Genomic DNA, 20,604 nt, shown 5'->3' on the forward strand with positions numbered 1-20,604 from the left:
TGAGCGTTTATGATGGTGCTCAGTGCAAACCATATACCTTTAGTGTGGGTACACCATTATATCTGCATACAACCTAATTACTGTATAGACATATAGGATTGCACAGACAGATCCCGCTTGCTGTTGCGGGCTGGGGGCACCACACATATAGCCCACTGTTGTGGGTGGATCTCACCAGAGTCTGTCGGTCTAGTTTGCCGTGGTAAGGTAATGGTGAGGCCGTGACATAAGACAGCATCTCCCGACGCGTTTCATCCTACCGGAATCATCAGGGGAGCGAGGTATGATTAAACCGCCTTACCGGTCTTCCTCACTACTGTGTCATTTGTATGTTCGGACCAACCGCGCGTGAGCAATGCTCCGCCCATGGCGTGTGACGCGTCTGAGGTCGTATGGAGTACTTCCGGTATATTGAGTCAGTCGTCAGGGATACTTGGAACGCACGCAATGCATCTCAGTGGGACGCATAGCTCCCACAAGGTGCGCCTGCGCCGTAAACCAAGAGCAATTGCTGACCATATAGCCGTACTCATAGTATGGAATCCTATAAAATATAAAGGATCCCTGATGGGGCTGCACCAAATAAGGGTGAAATAATCAATATATACAAACTACCTCTATGGGCAGACCCCAAAAAAAGGGCGGGCATACAAAAATGTAGTGCCGACCCATACCCAAAGCGGCATGATACAGAATAAACCTATACTAATAGTGGTATGACCCACCATCAGGAAACACAGATGACCTAGGAAGCAGATATGACCAGAAAAAGAAAGGAAATATGTAAAATAGGGGTATGTATGAGGATAAGTAGGCTATGAATTCATTTATTTGGATGCGACACCACGGACCCGAGTGCCGATAGGAAACAGAGAGTGAAGGGGTAGTGCTGGGGAACCTGCACACCCTGTATGGAACTAAACCCTCTTGTCCTGTCTGTACCCTACCTATCGCGGAGGTTGGCACCCTATAAGAGAAAAACGCAAAGAAAATGGCGCCCCCACTCAACGGCGGCTATCCCTAGCTGCATAGCCCTATTTTATCCCTGAATTGTGCATGGGAGATAGAAAAGGATACATTGGTTGGTTAAAGAGGGATCAATATATAGGGTGGAACCATCTTTCCCTATCAATCATAGCCTACCTAGCGCGGGGGTTGGCACCCTAAAGAAATGCGCAAGTGGCGCCCCCACTCCACGGCGGCTTTCCCTCATTACAACACCCTCAAAACATAAAGTGTAATAGAGAGGGGTATTATAAAAAACAACTGTAAGATTGTACCTCATTCAGGCCAGCTGGCTGCACGGTTCTCAGGGTGAATATCCACCTACTCTCTTTCTGTAGGATCAATTTGTCCCAATCTCCTCCTCTTACTGGAGGAGTTATTTTATCGATCCCGATAAAAGAGATTTTTTTTTAGATTACCACGGTGGAAGTTATTCATGTGGGTTGCCACTGGAGTTTCTCTTCTATTAGCGATGTCCCGGAGATGTTCCCCAACCCTTTTCCGGAACTCTCTCTTTGTTTTGCCCACATACTCCAAACCACACTCACAAGTGGCTTTGTAAATCACTCCTTTAGTGCGACAATTAATGAAGTGTCGTATGGAGTATGATGTGCCAGTCACATTGCTCTGGAAAGTTTTTGTTGATGAGATCGAGGCACAGGCCTTGCAAGCGCCACATTTATAACATCCTTTTGTTTGATTCATCCACCCCGGTCTGTTTTCTGGCTGGTAGTGGCTGTGAACCAATCTGTCTGACAGAGATCTGCCTTTTTTATAGGTGATTTGAGGCAATTCAGGAATGTGTTTACTTATGTCATTATCCATCTGGAGTACTGGCCAGTGTTTTAACAAAATCTTTCTGACCTCACCCGCTCCATTAGAAAACCTGGTAATGAAGCGTATGACATCATTGTCCTCGACCTTAGGTTTAGGGATCAGCAACTGTTTTCTCTCCTTTTTTAGGGACTCCTTATAGGCCCTATTGAGGATTCCTTCTGGGTAGCCCCTCTCTAAGAATCTTTTTTTCAAGTCAAACGCTTGTTCTTGAAAGGTGTCAGGATTGGAGCAATTTCTCCGGATTCTCAAATATTGCCCTTTTGGTATACCTCTTTTTAATGTAATGGGATGGTTACTTTCCCATCTGAGGAGAGAGTTGGTTGCTGTTTCCTTTCTGTGTGTTTTTGTACTGATCTCCCCGTCCTGCTTTTTCTCAATGCAGATATCCAGAAATGCCAATTTAGTTGAATTTGTTTCATACGTGAAATGAAGACCTAGATCATTGAAATTAAGACCATCCACAAAGGTACCAAATTCAATGGCATTACCCTTCCAAACTACCAGGACGTCATCGATGTACCTTAACCAAAGTACTATCCTGTCATCCGGACCTGCATCGAGATTACCAAAAACCGTTGTTTCCTCCCACCAGCCCAGGAGCAAATTTGCATACGAGGGCGCGTTTTTCTCTTATAGGGTGCCAACCTCCGCGATAGGTAGGGTACAGACAGGACAAGAGGGTTTAGTTCCATACAGGGTGTGCAGGTTCCCCAGCACTACCCCTTCACTCTCTGTTTCCTATCGGCACTCGGGTCCGTGGTGTCGCGTCCAAATAAATGAATTCATTGCCTACTTATCCTCATACATACCCCTATTTTACATATTTCCTTTCTTTTTCTGGTCATATCTGCTTCCTAGGTCATCTGTGTTTCCTGATGGTGGGTCATACCACTATTAGTATAGGTTTATTCTGTATCATGCCGCTTTGGGTATGGGTCGGCGCTGCATTTTTGTATGCCCGCCCTTTTTTTGGGGTCTGCCCATAGAGGTAGTTTGTATATATTGATTATTTCACCCTTATTTGGTGCAGCCCCATCAGGGATCCTTTATATTTTATAGGATTCCATACTATGAGTACGGCTATATGGTCAGCAATTGCTCTTGGTTTACGGCGCAGGCGCACCTTGTGGGAGCTATGCGTCCCACTGAGATGCATTGCGTGCGTTCCAAGTATCCCTGACGACTGACTCAATATACCGGAAGTAGTCCATACGACCTCAGACGTGTCACACGCCATGGGCGGAGCATTGCTCACGCGCGGTTGGTCCGAACATACAAATGACACAGTAGTGAGGAAGACCGGTAAGGCGGTTTAATCATACCTCGCTCCCCTGATGATTCCGGTAGGATGAAACGCATCGGGAGATGCTGTCTTATGTCACGGCCTCACCATTACCTTACCACGGCAAACTAGACCGACGGACTCTGGTGAGATCCACCCACAACAGTGGGCTATATGTGTGGTGCCCCCAGCCCGCAACAGCAAGCGAGATCTGTCTGTGCAATCCTATATGTCTATACAGTAATTAGGTTGTATGCAGATATAATGGTGTACCCACACTAAAGGTATATGGTTTGCACCGAGCACCATCATAAACGCTCATTAGCTATCCTATGGATTTTATATAGGTGCGCTATATAAGGGTCCAGTGCATTATAGATGTCTCATGAGGCTTTTGTGACTACTGCTTTGTCATTGACTGTTAGCATACACCTAGCACATTTGTCGTTGTTCTATACAACTAGCTTATGGTGTCAGCGCTATACGCGCTTGGTAGCAACAATTATATAGTAACCAAGGGTATGTTCTAGTTAACACTCCCAATTTATGACTGTGGTGTTTTTTGGCCATGAGGTGGATATGATTTTTGGTGAAATATAAGTGACACCACATTACCACACTAATATAGCGAGAGGTATATATTGACTAGTACTTCCCAGTTCTTTGTGGTACTATATGCTATCTACTTTTTGGTCTCTAATCCATATTATAGGACCAACTATTACAGTCAATTGTCTGTTGTATGTCTACGTCTATTTGTTTTCCCCTTGTTATGTTTGGTTTAGAGCACATGTATCACAGATCCCTGTTTTTTTTGTATTTTTTTGTATCTTGTGTCTTTTAGCGGTCATTTATTTTTTACTCTTAGTATGAATAAAAGCTAAGTTTTATCTAGTATCCAACCGCTATTGCTCTTGTAACAGTTTAACCATTTATCTCCGAAGCCTGTTTTTACCATTATTGCTAGGCCAAATTTTACAATTCTGACAAGTGTCAATTTAGGAGGTAATAACTCTGGAACACTTCAACGGATCCCAGTGATTCCGATTTCCGATACTATTTTTTAATGACATATTGTACTTCATGGTAGTAGTAAAATTTCTTCAACATGACTTGCATTTATTTGTGAAAAAAATCAGAAGTTTGGAGAATTTTCAAAATTTCCATTTTGATGCCCATAAACCAGAGAGTTATGTCACACAAAAAATAGTTAAGAAATAACATTTCCCACATGTCTACTTTACTTCAGCACAATTATTTTTAAACATATTTATTTGTTGGGAAATTAGAAGGGTTAAAATGTGACCAGCAAATTTTCATTTTTCCAACAAAATTCACAAAACCATTCTTTAGGGACCACATCACATTGGAAGTGACTTTCAGGGGCCTATATGACAGAAAATTTCCCAAAATTGACACCATTCTGAAAACTGCTCCCCTAAAGATGCTCAAAACCACATTCAAGAACTTTATTAACCCTTCAGGTGCTTCACAGTATTTTTTGCAACATGGAAGGAAAAAAATGAACATTAAAACTTTTTTTACATATATTTTACTTTAGACCCAAATTTCTTTATTTTTACAAGGGTAACAGGAGAAAATGGACCCCAAAAATTTGTTGTGCAATTTTTCCTAAGCATGCTGATACTCCATATGTGGGGGAAAAGTACTGTGTGGGCGCACAGCAAGGCTCGGAAGAGAAGGAGCACCGTTTGACTTTTTGAAAGCAAAATTTGCTGCAATCGAGAGCAGATGCCAAGTCGTGTTTAGAGAGCCCCTTATGTGCCAAAACAAAAAAAAAAACACTAAAAAACACTATTTACTCCATTTTGGAAACTATACCCCTCAAGGAACTTACAGTTAGGTCCATATATATTTGGACAGAGAACATTTTTCTAATTTTGTTTATAGACATTACCACAATGAATTTTAAACAAAACAATTCAGATGCAGTTGAAGTTCAGACTTTCAGCTTTCATTTGAGGGTATCCACATTAAAATTGGATGAAGGGTTGAGGAGTTTCAGCTCCTTAACATGTGCCACTCTGTTTTTAAAGGGACCAAAAGTAATTGGTCCAAGGCTATTTCATGGACAGGTGTGGGCAATCCCTTTGTTATGTCATTCTCAATTAAGCAGATAAAACGCCTGGAGTTGATTTGAGGTGTGGTACTTGCATTTGACCGCATGTTTACTTCACAGCAAAACCTTCCAAAGGAGCTCTCCATGGAGGTGAAACAAGCCATCCTTAAGCTGCGAAAACAGAAAAAACCCATCCGAGAAATTGCTACAATATTCGGAGTGGCAAAATCTACAGTTTGGTACATCCTGAGAAAGAAAGCACTGGTGAACTCATCAATGCAAAAAGACCTGGTCGCCCACGGAAGACAACAGTGGTGGATGATGGCAGAATAATCTCCATGGTGAAGAGAAACCCTTTCACAACAGCCGACCAAGTGAACAACACTCTCCAGGAGGTCGGCATATCAATATCCAAATCTACCATAAAGAGAAGACTGCATGAAAGTAATACAGAGGGTTCACTGCACAGTGCAAGCCACTCATAAGCATCAAGAATAAAAAGGCTAGACTGGACTTTGCTAAAAAACATCTAAAAAAGCCAGCACAGTTCTGGAAGAACTTTTTCTTTGGACAGATGAAACCAAGATCAACCTCTACCAGAATGATGGAAAGAGAAAATTATGGCGAAGGCGTGGTACAGCTCATGATCCAAAGCATACCACATCATCTGTAAAACACGGCGGAGGCAGTGTGATGGCTTGGGCATGCATGGCTGCCAGTGGCACTGGGTCACTAGTGTTTATTGATGATGGGACACAGGACAGAAGCAACCAAATGAATTCTGAGGTATTCAGAGACATACTGTGTGCTCAGATCCAGCCAAATGCAACCAAACTGATTGGTCGTCGTTTTATACTACAGATAAACAATGACCCAACACATAAAGCCAAAGCAACCCAGGAGTTTATTAAAGCAAAGAAGTGGAATATTCTTGAATGGTCAAGTCAGTCACCTGATCTCAACCCAACTGAGCATGCATTTCACTTGTTAAAGACTAAACTTCAGACAGAAAGGCCCACAAACAAACAGCAACTGAAAACCACTGCAGTGAAGGCCTGGCAGAGCATCAAAAAGGAGGAAACACAGCGTCTGGTGATGTCCATGAGTTCAAGACTTCAGGCAGTCATTGCCAGCAAAAGGTTTTCAACCAAGTACTAAAAATTAACATTTTATTTAAAATTATTGAATCTGTCCAATTACTTTTGGTCCCTTTAAAAACAGGGTGGCACATGTTAAGGAGCTGAAACTCCTTAACTCTTCATCCAATTTTTATGTGGATACCTTCAAATGAAAGCTGAAAATCTGAATTTCAACTGCATTTGAATTGTTTTGTTTAAAAATCATTGTGGTAATGTTTATAACCAAAATTAGAAAAATGTTGTCTCTGTCCAAATATATATGGACCTAACTGTATGTGTGGTGAGCACCTTGAACCCCAAAGTGCTTCACAGAAATTTATAACATTGAGCCATGAAAACAAAAAATGTAATTTTTTCCACAAAAATGTTTTTTTTTAGCCCGTTTTTATTTTCAAAAGGGTAGCGGGAGAAAATGTACCACAAAAATTGTTGTGCAATTTCTCTTAAATACACGAATACCCCATTTATGGGGTAAAAGTACTGTTTGGGCGCACAGCAGAGCTCGGAAGAGAAGGAGCTCCATTTGACTTTTTGAACACAAAATTTGCTGTAATCATTAGAGGATGCCATGTCCCTTTTGGACAGACCATAATGTATTAAACTCCCCACTGTCACGACTGTATTGTTGGGTGACCCGGGACTAGGGGCTCCTTTCCTGCCCCTAATGCTAGGTGCGCCCTAGCTCGCCCTGTTCCATGGGTTACTTCTGAAGGTCAAGATGTTGGGGCCACGTACCTTGCCTTACCTCCTGAATCCGCCCTCCATCTTTATCCTTCCCCCACCCAGGGAAGAGGGGAGTAGCAGTGCACCGTAGTACACCAACAAGATGAACAAGGTAACACGAACAGGGGAAACGGAAAATACTAGGCATACAAATACAGTATATACTCTCATATAACAGAGGAGTGCATCGGGGAATGGAAGATGGGGTAAAACCAAAGTAGGAGAAGAAATGGAATTATCACACTCACAAACCCAAGCAACAGTGACATATAAATCCACCAAACTTCTACTCCAATAACCACCATTATCTTCCCAGCTATGCAGCATAAGCTACCTTTGACAATGTGTGTCAGTCAGGACCCATATTATACAGGGAAAAGGAGTGGCTAACAGTGCTCAGCTGACAGCCCTAGCTCCCAGAGCTCTCAGCATGCCAGATTAACAACTGTACTGCCAAAATAAATTGACACCATTTATAAAGAAGGTGAAGTGCGTCTATTAAGCGCAGAAGTAGGAGCAATCAGATGCTGCGGTCTTCTTGCTCCTCTCTATCGCGGTAACCTCGTGACATCCACAAATGACCCCATTTTGGAAATTAGACCCCTCAAGGAATTTATCTAGTTATCTACACGTGTGATGATCACCGTGAATCCATGGTTGCTTCACAGAACTTTACACCATTGATCTGCGAAACAGAAAAAAATTACCACAAAAATGTTGTTTTAGCCCCAAGTTTTTCATGTTCACAAGGATCAAATGGACACCAATATTGGTTGTGCAATTTCTCCTGAATATAATGATACCCCATATGTGGTAGAAAAAAAATTTTGAGGCACAGTGCAAGGCCCAGAAGGTTAGAAGCGTCATATTGGAGTTCAGATTTTGCTGGAATGGTTTGAGGGTGCCATGTCACTTTGGCTGAGCCGCTGAGATGCCACAACAGAAGAGCTCTCCACTGTATGTGACTTCATGTTACAAACTACACCCAGCAATGATTTCATCTAAGGGTTCGGTGGTCATATTGACACCACATGTGCCTCACAGAATTTTATACCATTGGGTGATGAAGAAAGAATATATTACATTTTTACCACTAAAATTATGTTTTAGAACCAAGTATTTTGTTCTGAAAGGAAAAAATGGACCTTAGTTTTAAAAATTTTTCATGAGTGTGCCCATACGCTATATGTAATCAGGAAATACTTTTCAGGCACATTGAAAGCTCAGAAGGGAAGGAGCGTAATATTATAGCGAACAATTCAAAGGTGACATAAACCCCACAAATATGAACCCCACTTTCTACCGCTAAAGAGCAAGTGGGAAGAGCCGTCAAAGCGCCAGAATTGGAGCATTTATTAGATGCGCTTTTTCTGGGGTGTCTGCGGGCTGATATTTTTAGGCTGGGGGGGGGGGGGCTATATGTATGGCCCCTTACCAGCCTGAGAATATCAGCCCCCAGGTGTCTGCTTTAGCAAGGCTGGCTGTCAAAAATGCGGGGTACCCCACACAGTTTTTTTTAAATAATTAAAAAAATATGGCATTGGGACCCCTCTATTATTGATAACTAGCCTTGCTGACAGCTGAGGGTTGCAGACCCCAGCTGCCAGTTTTGCCTGGCTGGTTATCAAACATACAGTGGGGCAAAAAAGTATTTAGTCAGTCAGCAATAGTGCAAGTTCCACCACTTAAAAAGATGAGAGGCATCTGTAATTTACATCATAGGTAGACCTCAACTATGGGAGACAAACTGAGAAAAAAAAATCCAGAAAATCACATTGTCTGTTTTTTTAACATTTTATTTGCATATTATGGTGGAAAATAAGTATTTGGTCAGAAACAAAATTTCATCTCAATACTTTGTAATATATCCTTTGTTGGCAATGACAGAGGTCAAACGTTTTCTGTAAGTCTTCCCAAGGTTGCCACACACTGTTGTTGGTATGTTGGCCCATTCCTCCATGCAGATCTCCTCTAGAGCAGTGATGTTTTTGGCTTTTCGCTTGGCAACACGGACTTTCAACTCCCTCCAAAGGTTTTCTATAGGGTTGAGATCTGGAGACTGGCTAGGCCACTCCAGGACCTTGAAATGCTTCTTACGAAGCCACTCCTTCGTTGCCCTGGCGGTGTGCTTTGGATCATTGTCATGTTGAAAGACCCAGCCACGTTTCATCTTCAATGCCCTTGCTGATGGAGGAGGTTTGCACTCAAAATCTCACGATACATGGCCCCATTCATTCTTTCATGTACCCGGATCAGTCGTCCTGGCCCCTTTGCAGAGAAACAGCCCCAAAGCATGATGTTTCCACCACCATGCTTTACAGTAGGTATGGTGTTTGATGGATGCAACTCAGTATTCTTTTTCCTCCAAACACGACAAGTTGTGTTTCTACCAAACAGTTCCAGTTTGGTTTCATCAGACCATAGGACATTCTCCCAAAACTCCTCTGGATCATCCAAATGCTCTCTAGCAAACTTCAGACAGGCCCGGACATGTACTGGCTTAAGCAGTGGGACACGTCTGGCACTGCAGGATCTGAGTCCATGGTGGCGTAGTGTGTTACTTATGGTAGGCCTTGTTACATTGGTCCCAGCTCTCTGCAGTTCATTCACTAGGTCCCCCCGCGTGGTTCTGGGATTTTTGCTCACCGTTCTTGTGATCATTCTGACCCCACGGGGTGGGATTTTGCGTGGAGCCACAGATCGAGGGAGATTATCACTAGTCTTGTATGTCTTCCATTTTCTAATTATTGCTCCCACTGTTGATTTCTTCACTCCAAGCTGTTTGGCTATTGCAGATTCAGTCTTCCCAGCCTGGTGCAGGGCTACAATTTTGTTTCTGGTGTCCTTTGACAGCTCTATGGTCTTCACCATAGTGGAGTTTGGAGTCAGACTGTTTGAGGGTGTGCACAGGTGTCTTTTTATACTGATAACAAGTTTAAACAGGTGCCATTACTACAGGTAATGAGTGGAGGAAGGAGGAGACTCTTAAAGAAGAAGTTACAGGTCTGTGAGAGCCAGAAATCTTGATTGTTTGTTTCTGACCAAATACTTATTTTCCACCATAATATGCAAATAAAATGTTAAAAAAAGAGACAATGTGATTTTCTGGATTTTTTTTTCTCAGTTTGTCTCCCATAGTTGAGGTCTACCTATGATGTAAATTACAGACGCCTCTCATCTTTTTAAGTGGTGGAACTTGCACTATTGCTGACTGACTAAATACTTTTTTGCCCCACTGTACAAAGGAACCCACGTCATCTTTTTAATATTATTTAGAGCGCAATAGATGGACCTGTGTGCACAGTGTAACGCCTCGCTGACTGCCCATCACCAGCGCTCCCCCAGCACCATCCTCCCTGCACCAGGACCTGTGTGCACAGTGTGACGCCTCGCTGACTGCCCATCACCAGCGCTCCCCCAGCACCATCCTCCCTGCACCAGGACCTGTGTGCACAGTGTGACCCCGCTGACTGCCCATCACCAGCGCTCCCCAGCGCCATCCTCCCTGCACCAGGACCTGTGTGCACAGTGTGCCGCCTCCCTGACTGCCCATCACCAGCGCTCCCCAGCGCCATCCTCCCTGCACCAGGACCTGTGTGCACAGTGTGACCCCCGCTGACTGGCCATCCCAAGCACTTCCCCAGCGCCATCCTACCTGCACCAGGACCTGTGTGCACAGTGTGACCGCGCTGATTGCCTATCACCAGCGCTCCCCAGCACCATCCTGCCTGCACCAGGACCTGTGTGCACAGTATGACCCCGCTGACTGCCCATTACCAGCGCTCCCCAGCACCATCCTCCCTGCACCAGGACCTGTGTGCACAGTGTGACCCCGCTGACTGCCCATCACCAGCGCTCCCCAGCACCATCCTGCCTGCACCGGGACCTGTGTGCACAGTGTGACCCCGCTGACTGCCCATCACCAGCGCTCCCCAGCATCATCCTCCCTGCACCAGGACCTGTGTGCACAGTGTGACCCCGCTGACTGCCCATCACCAGCACTCCCCCAGCACCATCCTCCCTGCACCAGGACCTGTGTGCACAGTGTGACCCCGCTGACTGCCCATCACCAGAGCTCCCCAGCAAAATCCTACCTGCACCAGGACCTGTGTGCACAGTGTGACCCCGCTGACTGCCCATCACCAGCGCTCCCCAGCACCATCCTCCCTGCACCAGGACCTGTGTGCACAGTGTGACCCCGCTGACTGCCCATCACCAGCGCTCCCCAGCACCATCCTCCCTGCACCAGGACCTGTGTGCACAGTGTGACCCCGCTGACTGCCCATCACCAGCGCTCCCCAGCACCATCCTCCCTGCACCAGGACCTGTGTGCACAGTGTGACCCCCGCTGACTGCCCATCACCAGCGCTCCCCAGCGCCATCCTCCCTGCACCAGGACCTGTGTGCACAGTGTGACCCCGCTGACTGCCCATCACCAGCGCTCCCCAGCACCATCCACCCTGCACCAGAACCTGTGTGCACAGTGTGACCCCGCTGACTGCCCATCACCAGCGCTCCCCAGCACCATCCTCCCTGCACCAGGACCTGTGTGCACAGTATGACCCCGCTGACTGCCCATCACCAGCGCTCCCCAGCACCATCCTCCCTGCACCAGGACCTGGGTGCACAGTGTGACCCCGCTGACTGCCCATCACCAGCGCTCCCCAGCACCATCCTCCCTGCACCAGGACCTGTGTGCACAGTGTGACCCCACTGACTGCCCATCACCAGCGCTCCCCAGCGCCATCTTCCCTGCACCAGGACCTGTGTGCACAGTGTGACCCCGCTGACTGCCCATCACCAGCGCTCCCCAGCGCCATCCTCCCTGCACCAGGACCTGTGTGCACAATGTGACCCCGCTGACTGCCCATCACCAGCGCTCCCCCAGCACCATCCTCCCTGCACCAGGACCTGTGTGCACAGTGTGACCCCGCTGACTGCCCATCACCAGCGCTCCCCCAGCACCATCCTCCCTGCACCAGGACCTGTGTGCACAATGTGACCCCGCTGACTGCCCATCACCAGCGCTCCCCCAGCACCATCCTCCCTGCACCAGGACCTGTGTGCACAGTGTGACCCCACTGACTGCCCATCACCAGCGCTCCCCAGCGCCATCCTCCCTGCACCAGGACCTGTGTGCACAGTGTGACCCCGCTGACTGCCCATCACCAGCGCTCCCCAGCATCATCCTCCCTGCACCAGGACCTGTGTACAGTGTGACCCCGCTGACTGCCCGTCACCAGCGCCCCTCCAGCACCATCCTCCCTGCACCAGGACCTGTGTGCACAGTGTGACCCCGCTGACTGCCCATCACCAGCTCTCCCCAGCATCATCCTCCCTGCACCAGGAGCTGTGTGCACAGTGTGACTCCGCTGACTGCCCATTACCAGCGCTCCCCAGCACCATCCTCCCTGCACCAGGACCTGTGTGCACAGTGTGACCCCGCTGACTGCCCGTCACCAGCGCCCCCCAGCGTCATCCTCCCTGCACCAGGACCTGTGTGCACAGTGTGACCCCGCTGACTGCCCGTCACCAGCGCCCCCCAGCATCATCCTCCCTGCACCATGACCTGTGTGCACAGTGTGACCCCGCTGACTGCCCATCACCAGCGCTCCCCAGCACCATCCTCCCTGCACCATGACCTGTGTGCACAGTGTGACCCCGCTGACTGCCCATCACCAGTGCTCCCCAGCACCATCCTGCCTGCACCAGGACCTGTGTGCACAGTGTGACCCGCGCTGACTGCCCATCACCAGCGCTCCCCAGCACCATCCTCCCTTCACCAGGACCTGTGTGCACAGTGTGACCCCGCTGACTGCCCATCACCAGCGCTCCCCAGCATCATCCTCCCTGCACCAGGACCTGTGTGCACAGTGTGACCCCGCTGACTGCCCATTACCAGCGCTCCCCAGCACCATCCTCCCTGCACCAGGACCTGTGTGCACAGTGTGACCCCCCTGACTGCCCATCACCAGCGCTCCCCAGCACCATCCTCCCTGCACCAGGACCTGTGTGCACAGTGTGACCCCGCTGACTGCCCGTCACCAGCGCCCCCCAGCATCATCCTCCCTGCACCAGGACCTATGTGCACAGTGTGACCCCGCTGACTGCCCATTACCAGCGCTCCCCAGCACCATCCTCCCTGCACCAGGACCTGTGTGCACAGTGTGACCCCCCTGACTGCCCATCACCAGCGCTCCCCAGCACCATCCTCCCTGCACCAGGACCTGTGTGCACAGTGTGACCCCGCTGACTGCCCATCACCAGCGCTCCCCAGCACCATCCTCCCTGCACCAGGACCTCTGTGTGCAGTGTGACCCCGCTTACTGCCCATCACCAGCGCCCCCCAGCACCATCCTCCCTGCACCAGGATCTGTGTGCACAGTGTGACCCCGCTGACTGCCCATCACCATCCTCCCTGCACCAGGACCTGTGTGCACAGTGTGACCCCGCTGACTGCCCATCACCAGCGCCCCCCAGCACCATCCTCCCTGCACCAGGACCTGTGTGCACAATGTGACCCCGCTGACTGCCCATCACCAGCGCTCCCAGCACCATCCTCCCTGCACCAGGACCTGTGTGCACAGTGTGACCCCGCTGACTGCCCATCACCAGCGCCCCCAGCACCATCCTCCCTGCACCAGGACCTGTGTGCACAGTGTGACCCCGCTGACTGCCCATCACCAGCGCCCCCCCAGCACCATCCTCCCTGCACCAGGACCTGTGTGCACAGTGTGACTCCGCTGACTGCCCATCACCAGCTCTCCCCAGCATCATCCTCCCTGCACCAGGAGCTGTGTGCACAGTGTGACCCCCGCTGACTGCCCATCACCAGCGCCCCCCAGCACCATCCTCCCTGCACCAGGACCTGTGTGCACAGTGTGACCCCGCTGACTGCCCATTACCAGCGCTCCCCAGCACCATCCTCCCTGCACCAGGACCTGTGTGCACAGTGTGACCCAGGTGACTGCCCGTCACCAGCGCCCCCCAGCATCATTCTCCCTGCACCAGGACCTGTGTGCACAGTGTGACCCCACTGACTGCCCATTACCAGCGCTCCCCAGCACCATCCTCCCTGCACCAGGACCTGGGTGCACAGTGTGACCTGCGCTGACTGCCCATCACCAGCGCTCCCCAGCACCATCCTCCCTGCACCAGGACCTGTGTGCACAGTGTGACCCCGCTGACTGCCCATCACCAGCGCCCCCCAGCACCATCCTCCTTGCACCAGGACCTGTGTGCACAGTGTGACCCCGCTGACTGCCCATTACCAGCGCTCCCCAGCACCATCCTCCCTGCACCAGGACCTGTGTGCACAGTGTGACCCCGCTGACTGCCCATCACCAGCGCTCCCCAGCACCATCCTGCCTGCACCAGGACCTGTGTGCAGTGTGACCCCGCTGACTGCCCATCACCAGCGCCCCCCCAGCACCATCCTCCCTGCACCAGGACCTGTGTGCACAGTGTGACCCCGCTGACTGCCCATCAACAGCTCTCCCCAGCATCATCCTCCCTGCACCAGGAACTGTGTGCACAGTGTGACCCCGCTGACTGCCCATCACCAGCGCTCCCCAGCACCATCCTCCCTGCACCAGGACCTGTGTGCACAGTGTGACCCCGCTGACTGCCCATCACCAGCGCCCCCCAGCACCATCCTCCCTGCACCAGGACCTGTGTGCACAGTGTGACCCCGCTGACTGCCCATCACCAGCGCTCCCCAGCACCATCCTGCCTGCACCAGGACCTGTGTGCACAGTGTGACCCCGCTGACTGCCCAACACCAGCGCTCCCCAGCACCATCCTCCCTGCACCAGGACCTGTGTGCAGTGTGACCCCGCTGACTGCCCATCACCAGCACCCCCCAGCACCATCCTCCCTGCACCAGGACCTGTGTGCGTGCACAGTGTGACCCCGCTGACTGCCCATCACCAGCGCTCCCCAGCACCATCCTCCCTGCACCAGGACCTGTGTGCACAGTGTGACCCCGCTGACTGCCCATCACCAGCGCCCCCCAGCACCATCCTCCCTGCACCAGGACCTGTGTGCACAGTGTGACCCCGCTGACTGCCCATCACCAGCGCCCCCCAGCATCATCCTCCCTGCACCAGGACCTGGGTGCACAGTGTGACCCCGCTGACTGCCCATCACCAGCGCTCCCCAGCACCATCCTCCCTGCACCAGGACCTGTGTGCACAGTGTGACCCCACTGACTGCCCATCACCAGCGCTCCCCAGCGCCATCTTCCCTGCACCAGGACCTGTGTGCACAGTGTGACCCCGCTGACTGCCCATCACCAGCGCTCCCCAGCGCCATCCTCCCTGCACCAGGACCTGTGTGCACAATGTGACCCCGCTGACTGCCCATCACCAGCGCTCCCCCAGCACCATCCTCCCTGCACCAGGACCTGTGTGCACAGTGTGACCCCGCTGACTGCCCATCACCAGCGCTCCCCCAGCACCATCCTCCCTGCACCAGGACCTGTGTGCACAATGTGACCCCGCTGACTGCCCATCACCAGCGCTCCCCCAGCACCATCCTCCCTGCACCAGGACCTGTGTGCACAGTGTGACCCCACTGACTGCCCATCACCAGCGCTCCCCAGCGCCATCCTCCCTGCACCAGGACCTGTGTGCACAGTGTGACCCCGCTGACTGCCCATCACCAGCGCTCCCCAGCATCATCCTCCCTGCACCAGGACCTGTGTACAGTGTGACCCCGCTGACTGCCCGTCACCAGCGCCCCTCCAGCACCATCCTCCCTGCACCAGGACCTGTGTGCACAGTGTGACCCCGCTGACTGCCCATCACCAGCTCTCCCCAGCATCATCCTCCCTGCACCAGGAGCTGTGTGCACAGTGTGACTCCGCTGACTGCCCATTACCAGCGCTCCCCAGCACCATCCTCCCTGCACCAGGACCTGTGTGCACAGTGTGACCCCGCTGACTGCCCGTCACCAGCGCCCCCCAGCGTCATCCTCCCTGCACCAGGACCTGTGTGCACAGTGTGACCCCGCTGACTGCCCGTCACCAGCGCCCCCCAGCATCATCCTCCCTGCACCATGACCTGTGTGCACAGTGTGACCCCGCTGACTGCCCATCACCAGCGCTCCCCAGCACCATCCTCCCTGCACCATGACCTGTGTGCACAGTGTGACCCCGCTGACTGCCCATCACCAGTGCTCCCCAGCACCATCCTGCCTGCACCAGGACCTGTGTGCACAGTGTGACCCGCGCTGACTGCCCATCACCAGCGCTCCCCAGCACCATCCTCCCTTCACCAGGACCTGTGTGCACAGTGTGACCCCGCTGACTGCCCATCACCAGCGCTCCCCAGCATCATCCTCCCTGCACCAGGACCTGTGTGCACAGTGTGACCCCGCTGACTGCCCATTACCAGCGCTCCCCAGCACCATCCTCCCTGCACCAGGACCTGTGTGCACAGTGTGACCCCCCTGACTGCCCATCACCAGCGCTCCCCAGCACCATCCTCCCTGCACCAGGACCTGTGTGCACAGTGTGACCCCGCTGACTGCCCATTACCAGCGCTCCCCAGCACCATCCTCCCTGCACCAGGACCTCTGTGTGCAGTGTGACCCCGCTTACTGCCCATCACCAGCGCCCCCCAGCACCATCCTCCCTGCACCAGGATCTGTGTGCACAGTGTGACCCCGCTGACTGCCCATCACCATCCTCCCTGCACCAGGACCTGTGTGCACAGTGTGACCCCGCTGACTGCCCATCACCAGCGCCCCCCAGCACCATCCTCCCTGCACCAGGACCTGTGTGCACAATGTGACCCCGCTGACTGCCCATCACCAGCGCTCCCAGCACCATCCTCCCTGCACCAGGACCTGTGTGCACAGTGTGACCCCGCTGACTGCCCATCACCAGCGCCCCCAGCACCATCCTCCCTGCACCAGGACCTGTGTGCACAGTGTGACCCCGCTGACTGCCCATCACCAGCGCCCCCCCAGCACCATCCTCCCTGCACCAGGACCTGTGTGCACAGTGTGACCCCGCTGACTGCCCATCACCAGCTCTCCCCAGCATCATCCTCCCTGCACCAGGAGCTGTGTGCACAGTGTGACCCCCGCTGACTGCCCATCACCAGCGCCCCCCAGCACCATCCTCCCTGCACCAGGACCTGTGTGCACAGTGTGACCCCGCTGACTGCCCATTACCAGCGCTCCCCAGCACCATCCTCCCTGCACCAGGACCTGTGTGCACAGTGTGACCCAGGTGACTGCCCGTCACCAGCGCCCCCCAGCATCATTCTCCCTGCACCAGGACCTGTGTGCACAGTGTGACCCCACTGACTGCCCATTACCAGCGCTCCCCAGCACCATCCTCCCTGCACCAGGACCTGGGTGCACAGTGTGACCTGCGCTGACTGCCCATCACCAGCGCTCCCCAGCACCATCCTCCCTGCACCAGGACCTGTGTGCACAGTGTGACCCCGCTGACTGCCCATCACCAGCGCCCCCCAGCACCATCCTCCTTGCACCAGGACCTGTGTGCACAGTGTGACCCCGCTGACTGCCCATTACCAGCGCTCCCCAGCACCATCCTCCCTGCACCAGGACCTGTGTGCACAGTGTGACCCCGCTGACTGCCCATCACCAGCGCTCCCCAGCACCATCCTGCCTGCACCAGGACCTGTGTGCAGTGTGACCCCGCTGACTGCCCATCACCAGCGCCCCCCCAGCACCATCCTCCCTGCACCAGGACCTGTGTGCACAGTGTGACCCCGCTGACTGCCCATCAACAGCTCTCCCCAGCATCATCCTCCCTGCACCAGGAACTGTGTGCACAGTGTGACCCCGCTGACTGCCCATCACCAGCGCTCCCCAGCACCATCCTCCCTGCACCAGGACCTGTGTGCACAGTGTGACCCCGCTGACTGCCCATCACCAGCGCCCCCCAGCACCATCCTCCCTGCACCAGGACCTGTGTGCACAGTGTGACCCCGCTGACTGCCCATCACCAGCGCTCCCCAGCACCATCCTGCCTGCACCAGGACCTGTGTGCACAGTGTGACCCCGCTGACTGCCCAACACCAGCGCTCCCCAGCACCATCCTCCCTGCACCAGGACCTGTGTGCAGTGTGACCCCGCTGACTGCCCATCACCAGCACCCCCCAGCACCATCCTCCCTGCACCAGGACCTGTGTGCGTGCACAGTGTGACCCCGCTGACTGCCCATCACCAGCGCTCCCCAGCACCATCCTCCCTGCACCAGGACCTGTGTGCACAGTGTGACCCCGCTGACTGCCCATCACCAGCGCCCCCCAGCACCATCCTCCCTGCACCAGGACCTGTGTGCACAGTGTGACCCCGCTGACTGCCCATCACCAGCGCCCCCCAGCATCATCCTCCCTGCACCAGGACCTGTGTGCACAGTGTGACCCCGCTGACTGCCCATCACCAGCGCCCCCCAGCACCATCCTCCCTGCACCAGGACCTGTGTGCACAGTGTGACCCCGCTGACTGCCCATCACCAGCGCTCCCCAGCATCATCCTCCCTGCACCAGGACCTGTGTGCACAGTGTGACCCCGCTGACTGCCCATCACCAGCGCCCCCCAGCACCATCCTCCCTGCACCAGGACCTGTGTGCACAGTGTGACCCCGCTGACTGCCCATCACCAGCTCTCCCCAGCATCATCCTCCCTGTACCAGGACCTGTGTGCACAGTGTGATCCCGCTGACTGCCCATCACCAGCGCTCCCCAGCACCATCCTCCCTGCACCAGGACCTGTGTGCAGTGTGACCCCGCTGACTGCCCATCACCAGCGCCCCCCAGCACCATCCTCCCTGCACCAGGACCTGTGTGCACAGTGTGACCCCGCTGACTGCCCATCACCAGCGCTCCCCAGCACCATCCAGCCTGCACCAGGACCTGTGTGCACAGTGTGACCCCGCTGACTGCCCATCACCAACGCTCCCCAGCACCATCCTGCCTGCACCAGGACCTGTGTGCACAGTGTGACCCCGCTGACTGCCCATCACCAGCGCTCCCCAGCACCATCCTCCCTGCACCAGGACCTGTGTGCACAGTGTGACCCCGCTGACTGCCCATTACCAGCGCTCCCCAGCAACATCCTCCCTGCACCAGGACCTGTGTGCACAGTGTGACCCCGCTGACTGCCCATCACCAGCGCTCCCCAGCACCATCCTCCCTGCACCAGGACCTGTGTGCACAATGTGACCCCGCTGACTGCCCATCACCAGCGCTCCCCCAGCACCAGGACCTGTGTGCACAATGTGACCCCCCTGACTGCCCATTACCAGCGCTCCCCAGCACCATCCTCCCTGCACCAGGACCTGTGTGCACAGTGTGACCCCGCTGACTGCCGTCACCAGCGCCCCCCAGCATCATCCTCCCTGCACCAGGACCTGTGTGCACAGTGTGACCCCGCTGACTGCCCATTACCAGTGCTCCCCAGCACCATCCTCCCTGCACCAGGACCTGTGTGCACAGTGTGACCCCGCTGACTGCCCATCACCAGCGCTCCCCAGCACCATCCTCCCTGCACCAGGACCTGTGTGCACAGTGTGACCCCGCTGACTGCCCATCACCAGCGCTCCCCAGCACCATCCTCCCTTCACCAGGACCTGTGTGCACAGTGTGACCCCGCTGACTGCCCATCACCAGCGCTCCCCAGCACCATCCTCCCTGCACCAGGACCTGTGTGCACAGTGTGACCCCGCTGACTGCCCATTACCAGCGCTCCCCAGCGCCATCCTCCCTGCACCAGGACCTGTGTGCACAGTGTGACCCCGCTGACTGCCCATCACCAGCACCCCCCAGCACCATCCTCCCTGCACCAGGAGCTGTGTGCACAGTGTGACCCCGCTGACTGCCCATCACCAGCACCCCCCAGCATCATCCTCCCTGCACCAGGAGCTGTGTGCACAGTGTGACCCCGCTGACTGCCCATCACCAGCACCCCCCAGCATCATCCTCCCTGCACCAGGACCTGCGTGCACAGTGTGACCCCGCTGACTGCCCATCACCAGCGCTCCCCAGCACCATCCTCCCTGCACCAGGACCTGTGTGCAGTGTGACCCCGCTGACTGCCCATCACCAGCGCTCACCAGCACCATCCTCCCTGCACCAGGACCTGTGTGCACAGTGTGACCCCGCTGACTGCCCATCACCAGCACCCCCCAGCACCATCCTCCCTGCACCAGGACCTGTGTGCACAGTGTGACCCCGCTGACTGCCCATCACCAGTGCTCCCCAGCACCATCCTCCCTGCACCAGGACCTGTGTGCACAGTGTGACCCCGCTGACTGCCCATCACCAGCGCTCCCCAGCACCATCCTCCCTGCACCAGGACCTGTGTGCACAGTGTGACCCCGCTGACTGCCCATCACCAGCACCCCCCAGCACCATCCTCCCTGCACCAGGACCTGTGTGCACAGTGTGACCCCGCCGACTGCCCATCACCAGCACCCCCCAGCACCATCCTCCCTGCACCAGGACCTGTGTGCACAGTGTGACCCCGCCGACTGCCCATCACCAGCGCTCCCCAGCATC

The sequence above is a fragment of the Ranitomeya imitator genome, chromosome 6 (assembly GCF_032444005.1).
Source record: "Ranitomeya imitator isolate aRanImi1 chromosome 6, aRanImi1.pri, whole genome shotgun sequence".
In the NCBI taxonomy this organism is placed as follows: Eukaryota; Metazoa; Chordata; class Amphibia; order Anura; family Dendrobatidae; genus Ranitomeya; species Ranitomeya imitator.